At 40.2% G+C, this 19,119-nt stretch overlaps 1 protein-coding gene across 3 annotated transcripts in view; it reads right to left on the bottom strand.

The window, feature by feature from the left end:
* The window catches only part of Nubpl (nucleotide binding protein-like), a 213,225-nt gene that overhangs the window by 39,952 nt on the left and 154,154 nt on the right, over positions 1 to 19,119 (bottom strand). Inside the window, exon 1 of one of the 3 annotated variants that reach the window (XM_006516362.3) lies at positions 4,958 to 5,329. The exons of the other annotated variants lie outside the window; for them this stretch is intronic. The gene's annotated coding sequence lies outside the window, so the exon portion shown is untranslated. Of the gene's footprint in view, positions 1 to 4,957; positions 5,330 to 19,119 lie in introns of those variants that run through there. 3 annotated transcript variants of the gene reach the window in all.

Genomic DNA, 19,119 nt, shown 5'->3' with positions numbered 1-19,119 from the left:
AGTAACATTACTGTATAGCAATTTCCATGAATGTTGATGTAAACAAATATAATATAAACAACATATCTAAAGTAATAGCTACCCCTTTAGGTACCAACATTATGTTGTAGGCTAAGCATAATAATGACACATGATCAAACACTGCCTACTGGACCTGTTTTGAATGATAAGTATGAATTTCCAGGTGACATGGCCCTTATATATATACCTTAATAGCCTCTTTCACTGTAATCTCCTAGTCAGGATAAATCATTTACTTATATATAGTTTACATTCTGTCTGAAGGTCTTAGCTTTTCATCTCCTAGAAGATTTGCTTCATATTTATTTGCTTGGTTTAGCATTGCATTTCATATGCAATAAAAATTTCTGTTATTTTCGTTCATTAAAAATAAGCATACTAATGATGAAAATAAATATTTAACAACAGAAAAAATTATTTAATTTTAATATAACTTAATCTCCCAGTATCATCAACAGTTGATTCTTACTTTGTAGGCTTTTTTTTTTTTTTTTTTTGGTTTTTCGAGACAGGGTTTCTCTGTGTAGCCCTGCCTGTCAGAACACAGAAATCCGCCTGCCTCTGCCTCCCGAGTGCTGTAGTCATTTTTAAGGATCATCATATGATTAAATCTGTAATACTCAACTTCAGTTTAGACAGAGAAGCATCCTGTACTCCTTTCCCCTCAGCTGCGTATTCCCTTGGCTTCTCTAGCCTCTGCGAAAGGTTCTAGGATCCTCTTAGTTACCTAAACTAGGAAGCTGACCTCATAACTAATGCTTCTCTCTCCCTCATTTCCTCCGCCAGTTACTTACTCTGTCGGCTACAAATCTCTCAAACACATCCACTTCTTTCTTCTACTGTCAAGAACTAAGGCCACACCGTGATCTTTTCTTATTAATGCCTCTGGGCCACTATCTGTTTCATCATTGCCAGTCCAGTTTGTCCCTAGCAACACACACACATGCACGCACAGGCACAGACACACACACACACACACACACACACACACTAGTACTTAATTGCTTCTACTGCTCTTAGAACAAGAGTTTCTGCTCCCCAAACTGTCTGGTCTTCACTGATTCCTCCTCAGTTTAAAATTCGCTACCTCGGGGAAACCTGCCTAAGTTCACTAGACTAGACACATGCCCACTATACATGTCACAAAGTCACTTTTGTCCTATCCAGTGAGTGTTGAAATACGTGTATATATTGGGCACTGAGTTAATAACTGATAATTAAATGCTTATAGAACATAGATATTAGCAGGTAACCATTGAATAGACATTTTATTTCCAGTTCTACATAAAGAAGGCAGTAAACTGTGAAAAGGAACAGCCTACTGACTTTCAGAAACTGAAGTGAGGGAAAACAGTCATCCTACTGCCACCTTAGGATCCATCTTTCGTGAAGCTGTAAACTGATTAAATACCTCAACAAGACATGATGCTGCAGGGGCTGCTTGCTACCCCTCAGAGAATGAACTAATGCCAAGCTTTGAGACTTGGTAAGCTATAGGGAAAATGTGTAAATAATTCTATATTCTGTCTCTTATTCTACAGCATGATTTTCTACATCAGTTTTGAAAGAGCAAGTGGCTTGGGCTGAACATGTTTACATACACACACATTGATGCATCTCTTCGACAGAGTTATTAGACTCTATTGGGTAATCAGCGTTGTTCTATATGATTAAGATAAAGTAAGAAATAAACCAAAGTCTCAATCATCATGGAACTAACATTTTAGTGAGAGGAACATAGAGATGGGCAAGTCAGGGGCAGTACATGTTAGGAAGAACATGTCAGAGGCATCCCTCGCTGTACAAAACGATTTGATCCCTGCTTCAGAAATTTAGATGTGATAGGAAGAGGTGCCTTCCAAAGCTCTTCAGTCGTCGGGCGGTGGTGGCGCACGCCTTTAATCCCAGCACTTGGAAGGCAGAAACAGGCGGATTTCTGAGTTCGAGGCCAGCCTGGTCTACAAAGTGAGTTCCAGGACAGCCAGGGCTATACAGAGAAACCCTGTCTCAAAAAACAAACAAACAAACAAACAAACAAACACCCCAAAAGCCCCAAAACAAAACAACAAAAAAAAGCTCTTTGGTCTCTGAACTGTGGTGGCAGGTGTTACACGGTTAGATGGCAAAAGATTTATCAATGGATTCATTGACTGTTTCACCCCCAGTCATGTGGTAGGAATATTCACAGTGGAGGGAGAAAGGAAGGGGGAGGAAGGGCCATCTCAAGAGGTGGTCAGGACCCTGAGTGGCAGGAGAAGCCTGCTGAGCCAGCCATCTGAGGGAGCACCGGCATGACACACTGAGGGGTGGTTAGGAAAGCAGCGCAGCCTTCCTAAAGTAGCACCCAGCCCAGAGCCACCCATCTTTGCCTTCCCTGGCTCCATTTCTCTTTAAAACATGTACCTTTAGCTGACACTATATAGTGATTCACCTTTTAGGATCCCTGTGATTTCAAAACATGTGCATGTGATAGTGGTATAATGGCATATTTTAAGAAAGTAATGAATACAGATTGATTTTTCAACAGCTTAGATAACAGTTACCCTAAGGCTACCCTTAGCTGCAGACTATGAAACTCTCCCAGGAAGATCAAAGACACTTTCTCTTTTTCTATCCCCATCTGAGACTGCCAGCACTGGCATACGGGCAAGTCTCTTCATTTCAGAGAACACCAGATGCCCAGTGCCAACAACTGATCACTGTTGTTCCCTGCCATTTAAGCATATTGATCATGCTACTTCCAATTTCTTATTTCTGAGAACTAAGGTCCCAAGGAACTAAAAATATGTCACTGTTGTGGCAGTCCGTTTCAAATGACTCTTAAATTGAATCCCTGCTATCTGGAAAAAAAAAAAAAGCTGACCAGGACCTGTGTGATACATACCAACTTTCTATATAAAAGCTTGCTGACTGGAACTGCACTGAACAGTCAGGGGGCTAATAACCACAGTCTTTGTTTAGCAGATGCCCGTGTTGGCACCATGGCCTTTATCCATGGCCTGTCGAGAGCTCATGATAGAAACTGCTCTGTTGGGGGCTCATAGTGACAAACTTCTTGACCAAGCTAAGAAGTTACATGTAGAACTGTTGGCCATTTGTTCGTGGGCCCTTTCTAGTCTACACCTACAGCTCAGCTGTAAGATGTTTATGATCCCAGCATCTTGTGGAGCAATGTCTAAATGGTTGCTACTTTGATCATATTTTATTGTTCATTTTAAAAGTATAACACACTTGTAAAAAAGTATTTTAAACATATTTGACCTCCACCTACCCCTCCAAGATATACCCCTAAACTTTCCCTCTCAAATTTGTGTCTTTTTTTTTTTTTATAGTGCACTGATTCTGATCATTGTTGCCCCTAACTCATGAGTGTGGGGCCATCCACTGGAGTGTCATTGATCTATCAGGGGCCACATTCTTAGAGAAACTGACTGTCTGTTCTCTAGCAGTCATCAAGTGCCAGCAGCTGCACATGAAGGGGTTTGATCTGATTTTTACTAGAAAGTGTCCCTGGAAGAATCTGACCCGTTATTTTTTCTCATTCATAGCACTTTCTCCAAAGGTTTCCACACCAAAAGTTCAGTCCTCAGTATGGCAATGTTGAGAAATAGCGATTTTTTAAGAGACACTGTAGTATAGTTATGTATAGTTACTTTCTTTAAAAAAAAAAGTACAACCTAGAGAAAGAAGGAAAATTCATTAAGACTCAGCAAATGAATGAAAAGCAAAAGAAAGTACACAATGACATGTCATAGGAAGTGTCTGAAACTTACAAGATTCACATGGCCCTTCTTCAAGGTGACAACTGCCAGAAAGAAGAGATGCCAAACAGCTAAGTTGTCTGAATGTCATACAAAAAGCACCAGGGATACAACTTTAAGACTCCTCACCCATGCTGGGGTGGGCTTTTCTGTGAGTTGTCCACGCTGCAATTAAGTAACCTCTCACTCATGCTCCTATAAGTATATGCACTATACTTACTGGCTCATCAAACTCAATTTAAGTAGAAAAGAAGTTTCTTTAGTATGCCATTGGTGCCTTCTGGGGTGAGTAAACATCTGTCCACTCCCCCACCCACCCCTGCCCATGCCACCACAAAAGTTACATAACCAATAGAACTTAAAGCAGGGAAATTAAGATATTGTTCATATATTCATGACCTGCCCCAACCCTGCTAAAAAAAAAAAAAAATCACACAACCAACAGAACTTAGTGAAAGACAAATGTAACTACCACTAAAGGATATTAATACTGGTCTAATAGAATGGGTTAGTTCTTAGAGCTATTACAAAAGAGCAAATCTAGCCCCTGAATCAAGCTATCTAGCTTCCTGTCTCACCATGAGCTGATACTTTTGCATGAGTTCCTGTGGGACCATGAAAGACTGGTTTCTGGTTGAGCTAGGCTTAACCCCAGTGACCCCACAGGTGACCCTGCAAAGAACAGTAGACATTTTGCCACACTCCTGGACACCAGGCCCTTGACACGAGGCAGCAGCACTCCATAATTCTATGGCCATCAGTCACGTAAGGGCAACGTCCAAGCCCCTCCACAGGTGACCACAGATCACATAGCCTCAAAACAGATCTCCATCTTAATGAAGTACCTAAAGGCCTGAAGGTCTTAGCCAATTAAGCTCTCATTCCCAGACATTCCTCCCTGCAAAAGGTATGTAACCTCAGGCCTGCCCTGAGAAAGGGGGTATGGTTTACCCATCACAACTCTCCACCGTGACAGTAAACGCCTTAAAACCATGGACTGTCTCTTTCCATCAGGATCTGCCGTGGGGAGCAATGGAGCAGGCCTTCGTCTAAAGAGCCCCGTCTAGTCTCCTGCAGAAGGCCTCTCAGCACTCCCAGCCATGGCCCCACCAAGCCAAGCCACCTGCCAAGCAAGCCAAGGGCTCTCCTCCCCTCGGGACCCTGCCGGAGCTCACCTCTTTTCCCCTTCCACCTTGGGCTAGATCCAGCCTGTGAGCGCCCACTCTGTTTTCAGCTCTTCTAAGGCTCCCAGCGGCGTCTGGGTACCCAAGAGTCTGAGAACCAGATGGTCCCAGCCTCTCTGCAGGTCCAGCGATCCCTGAACTGACTCTAGCGGTCCCCAGGGGCCTCAGACTGTGCTCCCCACCCCTGGAGCGGGATCCAGCGGCTTCCCATAGCCCGACAGCTGTCCAGTGCTGGTGGTGGGGAAATGCAGTCAAAACACCCACGTCCTGTCTCCACCAGTGGCCCTAGCCCTGAGGTGGAGTGGACTCAGGACACCTTCTAACCCACAGGTTCCTACCATAATGCTGCCCACCCTATTGTGATGTACAAGGGACCCCTACCAGGAGCCAAATAGATAGAACCTGATGATCTTGAAATTCCAGCCTACCAAACTATGGACTAAATGACCATGACCTTATAAATTATTCAGCCTCAGGGATTTTGCTTTTGCAACAGAAAATGGACTAGAAAACTTGTATAGAAGATGCATTTAACCTGACATCAGCTCCCTTAGGCAAATTTTACAAATGAGGAAGTTCACAGAATTTTTTTCCATATTTCTAATATGTAAAACAGCTTTCAGCATTGAATTATCATTTTTATATAACTATCTTCCCAATATCAGATGAGATAAGGTATGTTCAGGGTCATATGCCTATAGACATATTCCCAATCCCATAGTATGTCCCTTAACAGAAGAGAACACTGGCAGACATGCCTCTGCTCCCTCTCCATACCCAGACTCTCCCCTCATAGCTGACCAGTGCTTAATCAACAGGTACTAAATAACTCTGATTCAAATCGTCTGTCACTCGCAATTAAATTATACAACTAAAATGGAAACCTGCTCCGAGTAAGGGCACTTGAACATACTAGAGAAATCTAAAGTGGAACATAGTCATTTTCTATGTCTGAGCACTCATGGCTTTTGTTCTTCCCCGTGGCTTATTTATAAGCTTATGCAACATTTTATTTTGGTTGTACGAAGAATTACAAAGGAGAAATTACTGAAATATAAATTCCTTAGAAACCCTGAAGGATGAGAAAGTTCTTCTTTCCATTGCTGGCCTCCTGACTAGCACAAACCAATGACACAGGAGATGTAACCTTCAACCTTGTAGCTGATTGTAAGAATGCACTGCTCGAGTTACAACACAGAGTGCGTTCTCCACAAGCCATTTCGTTTTCCCCAAATAAAGTTCTCTGATCCATTTTCAAACTTTTTGCCTTCTACAGAAATGGAAGGAGGGGTGGTTACCTGGGTAAATCTCTATAAAGACACTGTAAACCTGACAGAGCAAGAGCAGATGCTGCCCTGAGAAGGCAGAGACTTTACCCTAGACATCTTTCATCTCCTAAGCAGCCCTCTTAGCGGAGTTCTAGAGCAAGTTGGCTCTGACAACTTGGAGACAGTTTCAATTCACAGTGCACTTGTTATCTAAAACCTGACTCATGGGATCTCTTTGCTCATTCTGAGCCCATTTACTCAAATACTATTTAAAGCAACATCCTACAGAGACCTAAATAAATCTACAATATGGGTAAAACAAGAAGATTCAAATATAAAAATAATAGCATCCCCATAAAGTCACAGTTATCGGTGAATTATAGAAATATCTAAGTTCTCTTAAGGCACAATTTAAGCCAACTGCTTATATGTGCAGATATTCATAACCAAGAAGTAGATGTTAATGAAGTATAGAATTGTGACCAAAGAGGCCTAAAATATTATAAACCTTCTTTAAAAGTCAAGCTCTTTTCAGTTTTAAAGAATCACCTGTAGTGTTAGGCATCCCTTCTCTATCGTCTCCTGTATTCTGCCCCCATCCCCATCCCATTAATCTTCCTGTTTAGTTTCCTCTTTATCTCTCTAAAAAACTATACTCTGTCCCCCCTTCTTTGGAAAAGGTCTAACCTCTGTGGGTGGGTATTCTAAGTGAAATACAAATATCTAAAGCTTAAAAACAAAATCCACAGAGAAGAGAAAATGTATATCTTTCTGGGTCTGAGCTCTCTCTCTCGGCATAACTTATTACTTGCTCCATCCATTTACCCGCAAATCTCACAATTTCTGTTTTCTTCCATAGAGTGACAGTGGGTATGTATCAGTCACATTCCAGGACGGCTTCATTTCAGGAGTAGCTGACCAGCACAAAATGGACTCTGTGGGGTTTTTTGTCTTCAGGTGTGTATGTATGTGTGTTTTGTTTGTTTTGTTATTTCTGTTTTTGTTTTAAAGAGATAGAATTAACATGAAGTTGGGTAAGCAGGGAGTAAGAGGATCTTGGAAGAGTTGGCAGAAAGAATATAATCAAAATATATTGAATGGAAAATTGTAAAAGTAAACATTTTAATTGTCAAAATAATTTTTTATTTTTTAAAATCTACAGACATTTGAAGAGCTGAAGTTTGAGAATGTTACAATTTACTGATCTAATTTGAAGTAGTTTGTAAAATATATTTAGACATGTAGCACTTAAAGTTACAAAACTATTATGTACTTTAAAGAAAAGTTTTTGAAAGGGCAAAACTGTAGTTGCCATAAATCTGCTTTCTGGATCCCCAGGAGAAGATCTGCAGCTCAAGTTCAGGTTCTCCAAGGCATCAGAGAACATGAAGAACACTGTCTCTGAGAGACCGGAGCAATCCAAAGAGATGCCCAACCAAGGTGACTCTTGGCCCTAGCTCCTGCCAACTGCTTACATCTTCCTTGAGGGTCAGAGCCCTCAAGTGGAGCTAGGCTAGTGAGAAGAAGAAAGCAGAAAATGGAGCATCGGGGGACAGGTGTGTTGCAGCAGATAAGCTGAGCAGTACTGAGAGCCTATGTATGGTCAGAACTAGATGCATGGAACATGCATACTGGTCTAAAATGGGCAGTGTGACCTCAGATCTACATATAAGAACACTTGAGAGTTAAAAGTTCATATCATTTGTCAAGGTCATGCTGCCGCTGAGTGAGACCTGGGACACCACAGTACTATCCTCCAAGCTTTGGCAGGGTTCTACTAGCAAAAACTCATGACACCAAGAACTAAAGAGTTTTTTCAGTATGTGATCTGTGACAAATAGGAATATAAGACAGAGCCCACTTAAGAGTCACAATAAGTCAATTATTTATATAAAACAGATAAGAATTATGTCCCTTGTTCATTTCAGGTTCATTATAATGATATTCATTCCGTGTGTGTGTGTGTGTGTGTGTGTGTGTGTGTGTGTGTATGTGTGTGTGTGTCTGTCTGTCTGTCTGTCAGTCTGTCTGTCTGCTCTTTCTCTGTCTCTCTGTCTCTCTCTCACTTCTTCCTATCTGCTTTCATTCAGACAGTATACATTCTTCACATGATCCTTGAGAATCTTTTATATTAGAAAGTAAGGGCCCTAGTAACCATGGAAATCTTAGGCACAAATTTCCCAGCTTTGTGCTAATGAAGAGCATTTCAGCTCCCAATAATTTGCCATCAGGCAGGTCTTGTTTGAAATCAGTGCCATTCCATCAAATACCTAGACAGGAAGGTTATGTAGGACAATCACTTAAATACCAATAAACCATCTACAAGAACAGATGAAAATACTTAAATAGTTTCTCAAAAATATCTGTAGCTTTTGAACATATTTTTGAAACTAGGTCAGTAAATTCCATGTTTAAATGCAAAGATCAAAATCATCAAATAAGAAACCAAATGTGAGAATTCTAGCTGCATACGAAGCTATATTTTAAGTGCAACCTATTATATTGAGGCTTGTGGGTTTTTAATTCTAATATGTTAATTTTAATTTTTAAAAAAGAACTGAAAAAGAACTCTAGAAAAAACTAAGCATATGAACTTAGGGCATAAGAACTGAACCCAGGCATCTATTTACCAGCAAGAATTTTCATTTGGAAAAACAGTGTATCTACATCATAATAATTTTGTAATAAATTAGCTGCATGGCCAGAGGTCAGACAATTGAGTTGTGTAGACTTTAGTTCTTTCATCTGTAAAAGATAGGACGCCAGCTTGGGTGATCATTAAGATACTTTCTTTTTTTTTTTTTTTTTTTTCCATTTTTTATTAGGTATTTAACTCATTTACATTTCCAATGCTATACCAAAAGTCCCCCATATCCACCCACCCCCACTCCCCTGCCCACCCACTCCCCCTTTTTGGCCCTGGTGTTCCCCTGTACTGGGGCATATAAAGTTTGCAAGTCCAATGGGCCTCTCTTTCCAGTGATGGCCGACTAGGCCATCTTTTGATATATATGCAGCTAGAGTCAAGAGCTCCGGGGTACTGGTTAGTTCATAATGTTGTTCCACCTATAGGGTTGCAGATCCCTTTAGCTCCTTGGCTACTTTCTCTAGCTCCTCCATTGGGAGCCCTATGATCCATCCATTAGCTGACTGTGAGCATCCACTTCTGTGTTTGCTAGGCCCCGGCATAGTCTCACAAGAGACAGCTACATCTGGGTCCTTTCAATAAAATCTTGCTAGTGTATGCAATGGTGTCAGCGTTTGGATGCTGATTATGGGGTGGATCCCTGGATATGGCAGTCTCTACATGGTCCATCCTTTCATCTCAGCTCCAAACTTTGTCTCTGTAACTCCTTCCATGGGTGTTTTGTTCCCAAATCTAAGGAGGGGCATAGTGTCCACACTTCAGTCTTCATTCTCATTAAGATACTTTCAACCACTTCAAAAAAAAAGAGGGTGATAATGATCTGCTGCTGGGTAAAGAAATGCTTGAAGAGAATTGCTTACAGAAAAAGTGAACAAAATATATTTTGCTCTCAGCACAGTAACAAAATAAACACTTTACCAATAAGAAGAAAGCAGGCATACCACATAAGACAAAAACGGGTCTGTCTTAGCCTGCTTAAGACATTTCACTTAGGGAACAGTCACATTCTATCTGGTAATTTAGCTGAACTTTACAAAATGAGATGTAAATTCATATTGAACCACAATCAACTTTGGATTCCCTCCTAAAATACCTTACTGTATCTCCCCCAGGGGATGATAAATCATAGCAACATAAATGTTGCACTGGCTCAACAGATGCAATCTTGAGCTGCTGAGGAGACTGCCCACACACAGCTTCCCAGGAGCAGAGTAGGAAAGGGTTTTAACGTCAACTCTGAAGGTTGCAGAGCTAACCTAACTGCCCAGTACAAATAGACCTTCTCTGTATCCACATAGAAGAGGCACATACTTAGCCAAAAAAACAAGCTGTTATCCTTATTCTGTGACTTTTTTACACCTAGAAACCAATGTTGGAGCAAAGAGAAGAAGGAGAGAGAATGTCACATAAGAGCTTGGTCCTATTTTTTCTTTTGATATATATGGAATTTGATTACCCTGTAAATGTAGTTTGAATTGAAATAGAATTAATTGCATCACTTCCCTTCCCCCTTTAGCCAGCCCCTCATACCTGCTCTTCCTCAAACCCCTCCTTGCTGGCTAGTCTTATGTCAACTTGACACACAGCCATAGTTATCTGAAGGGAGGGAACCTTAATTGAGAAAAAACATCTCGACAGAATCCAGCTGTAGGACAGTTTCTTAATTAGTGGTTGACAGGCAAGCGACCAGTTGGGTTCTGTAAGAAAGCAGGCTGAACAAGCCAGGAGGAGCAAGCCAGTAAGCAGTGCCCCTCCATGGCCTCTGCATCAGCTCCTGCCTCCAGGTTCCTGCCCTGTTTGAGTTCCTGTCCTGACTTCCTTTGATAATAAACTGTGATGGGAAATTTTATTTTAAGTCAAATAAACCCCTTCCTTTCCAGCCGGCTTTTGGGCATGATGTTTCATTACAGCAAGAGAAACCCTATGTAAGACACATCCCATGCCTCTTCTAGCCTCACAGTGGTAGCTCCTTTTTTATTATTATTGTTATGTGTACACAAATGTACGTATAAGTACAAGCTTCTGAGTCCACTTTTGTCATCTATGTGCAGATGCACATAGAAGCTTCTCTAAAGCAGACTACATGCTGGAACACACACACACAGAGAAAGAGAGAGAGAGAGAGAGAGAGAGAGAGAGAGAGAGAGAGAGAGAGAGAGGGAGAGAGAGAGAGAGAGAGAGAGAGAGAGAGAATGAATCCAATATATTCTATTTGACCATTATGCAATAAAACTTAAAATCAGTAGCCAAAAAAAAAAATCTCTAATAAGTGTATATAAATGTATAAACTCATGGAGATTAAACAAGTCATTACTGGAAGGAATGATGAATGGGTCAAAGAAGAAATCAAGAAAGAAATTAAAATATTCATATTACAAAATGAAAACACAACACAATAAAACCTTTGAGACACATTAAAAAGCAGTTCTGAAAAGGAAATTGATGGCTCTAAGTGTCAACATTAAAAAATCATAAAGAATACAAATAAGCAACTTAATGATGTAACTCAAAAATTTGGAAAAAGAACAAACCAAATTGAAACTTAGTTGACAACAAGAAATAATAAAAATCAAAGTAGATATTAATGAAATAGAAATAAAATAATACAAAATATCAATGTATCTAAGAGCTGTTTTTTTTTTTTTGAGAAGATAAACAAGATTGATAGACCCTTGACCCAACTAGTCAAAAGAAAGAGAGGACCCAAATAAACAGAATCATAAACGAACAGAAATATGAAAGAAATACATAAGTACTTTAAAAGCTGTGATTCTATTATGTTGGGGAATCTAAAAGAAATTGATGAATGTCTTGATTCATCCAAACTAACAAGTTAAATCAAGAACCAGAACATGTCCAAAACAAAGAATATTGAAACGGGGATTGGGGGTTTGCAAGGGGAAAGCCTTGCAACAAAAAAGCCTTTTAACAAAAAGTACAGGCCCTGATAGACTCATAGCAGAAATCTACCAGAGTTTCAAAGATCAACAACTGATCTTTCTTTAACTATGAAGGAAAAAAAGGAAGAAGGAAAGAGGGAGAGAGAGAGAGAGAGAGAGAGAGAGAGAGAGAGAGAGAGAGAGAGAGAGAAAGAAGAAGAAGAAGAAGAAGAAGAAGAAGAAGAAGAAGAAGAAGAAGAAGAAGAAGAAGAAGAAGAAGAAGAAACACTTCCAAACTCTTACAAAGCCACCATCACTTTACTACCCAAACCAGGTTAAGTCAAAGCAACAACAAAAATAAAAACTAAACATGGATAGCCCTGATAAACATAGATGCAAAGATCTTCAATAAAATACTAGCAAGCCAGATTCAAGAACATATAAAGAAGACCAGCCATCATGATCAAGTTGGGTTTATTCAGAAATGCAGGGTTCGTTCAACATACTTAGGCCAATAAACATAATAAATAATATAAATGAACTTAAAAGAAAAATCATATAAATTATCTCAATAGATGCAGAAAGGTTCTTGACAAAAGCCAACATAGCTGTATGATAAAAGTCCAAGACAGAGAAGGACCAGGGGAACACACATCAGCATGACAAAGGCTGTACATGACAAACCCACAGACAATGCTATCATAACTGGAAAAACTCCAGGCCATTCCACTAAAGTCAGGAACAAGATAGGCCTGCCCACTATCCCACTCCTTTTTAATGCAGTTCTGGAACCATTACCCAGAGCAATAAGGCAAAAGGAGGAAAGTAAAGGGATACAAATAAAAAAGGAGAAAGCAAAATAGCCCTATCTTTAGATTACATGATATGAGATCCCAAAACTTCTTTCAGTAAACTTCTAGAAATAATCAACAATTTCAGCAAAGTGGCAGTGTTTAAAATTAACGTGGAAAACTGTAAAGTCTTTAAAAAATATATTTCTTATTGGTTATTTTATTTATTTACATTTCAAATGTTATCCCCCTTCCCAGTTTCTCTTCTGGAAACTCCCCAACCCACCCCTTCCCCTGCTTCTATGAGGGTGATGCTCCACCCACCCACTCTGCCTCACCACCCTGGCATCCCCTGTGCTGGGGCATCAAGCCTTTATACAGCAACAACAAACACACTGAGAGAGACTTCACCGGCACACCGTGATCTGCAATAGCAAAAAGACAATAAAATATCATGATAAACATAATCAAGGAGGTGAGAAACTTCTCCAAGGAAATCTTCAGGTCTCTGGAGAAAGGCTGAGACCGACACTAGAAAATAGAAAGCCCTCCATGTTAATGGGTTGGTAGGGTTACTACTGTGAAAATGATCAACCTACTGAGATCAATTGACAGATTTAATGTAATCCCAATCAAAATACCCACAGAGTTCTCAACAGAAACCGGAGAGCTCATTCTGACAACACCTGACAGCCAAAGCAATGCTGGGTGGATCATACAGGATAGTCTAGACTTCAAGATGTATTACTATAGAGCTATAGTAATACAAATAAGAGGATGCTGGCACAAAAATAGACACGTAAAGCAATGGAATACAGCAGAAAGGCCAAATATGAGTGTATCTGACATAAAAAATATACACTGGAAAAATGACAGCATCTTCAACAAATGGTGCTAAAGAAACTGAATGTCCAAGTGCAAAAAAATGAAACTAGACCCATATCTATCTCCTTGTGCAAAAATAAGATTCAAGTAAATCAAGACTCACTTTGAAACTTGAAACACTAAAATTGCTGGATGAAAACAAGCAGTAACTTACAAGATAATAGTGTAGAAAAAACCTTCCTGAACAAGACCACATTACAGAGGAGTTAAGGCCAGTAGTTGGTAAGCGGGGCCTCAAAAGCAAGAAGGCTTCTGTACAGCTAGGGAAACTATTGTGTGAAGAAATCACAGACTGGAAGAGAATCTCTGCTAGCTACACACAGACAAAGGATCAGTATCCAAATTACACAAAGAACTCAAAAACCCAAGTCAAGGAAGCACAGCACCCAGTTATAGCTAGGCCAGAGATCTAAACAGAGTTCTCAGAAGTGAAGTAAAAATGTCTAAGAAATCCCTCAAACATGGTCATCATCCTTAGCAATTAGGAAAATGCAAATGAGAACAACTGAGAGTCCAGCTCACCTCAGTAAGAAAGGCCAAGATAACAACAGCTGCCCACAAATGCTGCTGAGGTGGATGAAAAGAGGGGCCTGATTCACTGTAGGTGGGCATGCAGATGGAGCAGTCACTCCAGAAGACAGAAGAGGCCCCCAAAGCTAAAAGTAAATCTACCACGTTCCAGCTATGCCACCCCTCAGCATACACCCAGACGATTTGAGCCAGATACTCGTTCAGCCATGTTCATTGTCACCTTAGTCACAATAGCTATGAAGCGGAAAATGTCCTTGAACGATGAATGGCTAAAGAAAATAGGGCACATATACACTAAGGAATATATATATATATATATATATATATATATATATATATATATATACAGCTATACTATATAGCTGTAATGAAAACTGAAATTTATTTACTTTTGATTTATAAACCTTATTGATTTCCAAAATCATTTTCTAAAAGGTAACTTCTGGGCTCAATTTCAGGCCTTCCTTGTCTACATAGCAAGCACTTCACTAAATGAGCCATGCCCCTGCCTCAGATCCATTGTCATATTCAGATCTGTTACTGGGGAAACTGCTGCCTATGTGACCTTTCTTCCCTTGGTAAATATTAAGAATCTACAGAAATACAATGAGAACTCTTTGATATGCAGAAATATACTTGAAAATTTAAAATAATTACTTACTTACAACTGTAACATAATTCTTAAAAACTGTTTTATTTCAACAAGGATAGAATGACAGGCAAGAGAGCTGTGTGCGAATATCTGCCAGCATGCTAATTAGAAAGGCAGGCATCAGTTTTAGTAGTAACTCACCATTTCAATCTGAACAGCCTGTTTCTGCTTCTTCATTTCAGAGTGGCACTAACAGAGACAGTTAGAGTGGGAAAGTACCCTAGAGATGAGCATCCCAGCACGGCACTGTTACAGATAAAGAAGCTCAAGTCGGAAAACAGATACTTCTCCTAGAATGTCTGTACATTTTGTCTGCCTTTCTGTGATTTTGTTTTTAAAGGGGAAATAAGAGTATAAATTTGAAAACAAAAGACCACACTAGTTAGGTAGTACTATCACAATGAAAAGCTGTTCTTAGTGTATCATGTAAATAAAATGTAAAAATCTTGTAATTAACACAGTGGTGAAGTCTATTCTTATCGATAAATACTATGAAAATATTCATACATTTGTGGTGTTGCCATATTCCAAAACAAATAATCTCTAAAATCTCTTTTGCAAATGCCTTGGTGATTAAAACAGGTAAATGACTTTGAAAACCAAAGGCAAAATTCTCTAGAGTAAAAGTGAGCATGGAAATATGTGGTCAAATTTAACAAAAGTATGCAAATAACCAAAAAACAAACAAACAAACAAACAAACAAAACAGGGGCTAAGAAGTGAGCAGAAAAGAAGTCCTGCCTGTTGTTTGAATAACGAAATCCTACATTTTGATGGGCCACATTTTAACTCTGGTAAAGGGACTTGCCACTTACAAAGCTGTACAGAAAACAATACATCTACATCTACTTTCACTTGTATCATTGAGTAAAACCCAACGCCACACTTTTTAACTGTAACTTCTTTTAACCGAAAAGATGCTGAGAAAGATTAGTGGTTACAAGCATTAGAATTGGGCTGGAGATGTTAAAAACAGAAGAAAGCAAACTGGAGGACTGAGGAAAATGATGAACACAGAACAGCCTGATTCCCAAGGACAGACTTAAAAGCATGCCAACACTACATAATTACTTCAGGATTACCAAAGACAGCCAAGAAACTTAGATCATGAGATTACAAAGCAATAGGGGAATGGATGAGTTTCAATCCTTCCATTAAAAGACCATTAAGTGAGCAGCTCTTCCTCCATTCACAGTTAAGTACAACATCATTACAGTACGCTGCTCAAAATAACTTTGCACCTGATGAGCAAGAAAACGTGGCAGTGTATCTAGAATTTGCTCCTGCCTCACCAGGTATCTGGTGAGTTCACGTTTATCAAATACTAAAGATCACACATTAGTATGCTTACAGCCATTATGTATAAATGGCTGAGTATGAAAGATAATTAATATGGAGTTCAATTGTAAATCAAAATATAGGCCAGCATGGTACCTGTTCTCTATACTATGGCAATATGTAACACTGCTGATGCCCCTGCCCTCACGAAGGGTGGAAAGGAAGACAGACAAACCGTGAGTTCACTGCGTGTCATCCTGGTGACAGCCACCCCAATCTACTATCAATAAAAGTGGCAAGATCATACTGATACATATGTACCACTAGGTCCTTCTCAAACAAAAAATATGTCAAAGATCAGTAAGACTGGTACACTAATTTTTCCTGACCTATCTCCTTCTCCAGTGATGCAAACAGAATGCCAACCAGTGTCTAACCCATTAGTCACGACAAAAGCTGAAGGAAACAAATTGGATGGTAAGGCTCTAGCACACTTCTGTGCTCAAGATGGTAGATCAGAAGCACCACTGATCGATCACCTGCTACTACTCAAGACAGGCAATTGTGAGAAGGTGCTGAAGTTTAGCTGTCATGACAGAATTGAAGAAAGTCAGAAAGCTGTGAATGGGAGAATAAAGGGCAAGAAAAATCATGCCCAAGCATTAAGCTCACACAGAGTAGTGCAGCAGGTCCAGGAGTCAAAGGAATAGGAAAAGAGCCCCAAAGCACCACTAGGATAGGTCTCAGCACCACGCCAAAGGACAGCCTAAATCGACAGGGACTTAGATCTGAACAGATCTCTCTTTCTCCAACAGATAACTCAGGCACAGTGTCAGAGAGCTATGCTGACGAAGGTCGTATCCTTGTTAGGGTGACCATGGTTGTGATGAGACACCATGACCATGAGCAAGTTGGGAGGAAAGGGTTTATTAGTTTACACTTCCCATCACAGTTCACCATCAAAGAAAGCCTGGACAGCAATTCAAACAGGGCAGGAAGCTGGAAGCAGGAGCTGATGCCGAGGCCATGAAGCAGTGCTGCTTGCTTCCCCTGGCTTGCTCAGCCTGCTCTCTTATAGAGCCCAGGACCACCAGCCAGGGTTAGAACCACCCTCAGTGGGCTGGGCCCCATCAGCCACTAAGCAAGTGCCTTACAGGTTTGCCTACTGCTTTGTTCTGGTAGAGGCATTTTCCTAATTGAGGTTCCCCTGTCTTAGAGGACTTTAGTTTGTACTGGGTTGACATAAATCTATCCGGCACAGGTCTTGTCTGAACATCTAGCTCTACAAGTCAAAGATCCTTATATTTTATTGTCTCTGGGAACCCCAAAAAGTATCATGCCTTCATCTAAAAAAAATTGCTACCCTCAAGAACTACATTGGGGGGAGGTATGTAAAACCAAATTGCTGAGAACTCCATGAAGGAGGGAGGGTCTATGACATACAGGAGAAGGAAGACTGAATTTCATTTGGGACCATTAACTTCATATGCCTGCTACAGATTCTAAAATGGTGGATGCTTTCCAATCTGCCATAAATAAAAGTGGTAAGACCATACTCATATGTAAGTACCACACTTAGCCGTGCTGAGCATGGTTAAATAGAGGCTTCCTTTCTGTAATGTTGAGTAGGTAGAGTACATGTAGCTCTATGGTATCTCTTCACAACCCCTTTAGCAGGCAGGACAGAAATCATCAGACCTAAATTTGCTATAGTGAAAGCTGAGCTCTAGAACTGTGAATAAAAGTAGAGCAAAATGCTGCTAGTAAAAACCTTACATTCCACCCCACTGTACTGATGAGCTGATGAACCTCTGCCAACAAATCACTTTATTGCTGGACAAAAAACACAAAGAAAGAAAAAATAAACAGTACAATCAATGCTTTCTCTAGTCTGCATAGCTACAGGTCATAGGTTGAGAATTTTCACCTTTGTCTACATAACAATCAAACTTCTTGATTGAAAGGAAATTTATACTTTTTTCAATTTTTTATTAAGTATTTTCTTCATTTACATTTCAAATGCTATCCTGAAAGTACCCTAAACCCTCCCCCTACCCTGCTCCCCTACCTACCCACTCACACTTCTTGGCCCTGGCATTCCCATGTACTGGAGCATATAAAGTTTGCAAGACCAAGGGGCCTCTCTTCCCAATGATGGCTGACTAGGCCATCTTCTGCTACATATGCAGCTAGAGACACGAGCTCTGGGGGTACTGGGTAGTTCAGATTGCTGTTCCTCCTATAGGGTTGCAGACCCCTTCAGCTCCTTGGGTACTTTCTCTAGCTCCTCTATTGAGGGCCCTGTGTTCCATCGAATAGCTGGCTGTGAACATCCACTTCTGTGTTTGCCAGGCACTGGCAGCTATATCAGGGTCCTTTCAGCAAAATCTTGCTGGCGGATGCAATAGTTCCTGCATTTGGTTGCTGATTATGGGATGGATCCCCGGGTGGGGCAGTCTCTGGATGGTCCATCCTTTCGTCTCAGCTCCAAACTTTGTCTCTGTAACTCCTACGACTCAGCTATTAAAAACAATGAATTTATGAAATTCCTAGGCAAATGGATGTATCTGGAGGGTATCATCCTGAGTGAGGTAACCCAATCACAAAAGAACTCACATGATATACACTCACTGATAAGTGGATATTAGACCAGAAACTTAGAATACCCAAGATACAATTTACAAAACACATGAAACTCAAGAAGAAGGAAGACCAAAATGTGGATACTTCCCCCTTCTTAGAATTAGGAACAAAATACTCATGGAAGGAGTTATACTTTTATTTTTAAGACAAGTTTGGTTACACCTATCTGGTATTATAAACACACACACACACACACACACACACACACACACACACACCACAGAAGTGGCCGAGATAAAAATCTAATGGCTTATTAATTAAGTTTAGGTTTCTTAGAATTTATTAAAGCTAAAGGAAATAAAAATGGACACCGAAATACAGGAAATTACATTTTAAAACTCTAATAAACACGACCAAATAAGAACTTCTCCACAGCTTCTTAAGATAATTGAGAGGGGAGGAGAGGGGAAGGGAGGAGAGGGGAAGGGAGGGGAGGGGAGGTGAGGGGAGGGGAGGGGAGGGGAGGGGATATGACAATACAAAACTAAAAGTTACAAGGAGGAAAAAACCCAACTAACTTATATCAGATTTGTCATCAGAAATTCTAAAAACTAAAAACTATATGTGTGTGTGTTGACA

Source organism: Mus musculus, chromosome 12, assembly GCF_000001635.26.
Source record: "Mus musculus strain C57BL/6J chromosome 12, GRCm38.p6 C57BL/6J".
NCBI lineage: Eukaryota > Metazoa > Chordata > Mammalia > Rodentia > Muridae > Mus > Mus musculus.
Note: the sequence above shows the minus strand (reverse complement) of the source record. Positions and strands in the feature narration are given on the sequence as shown.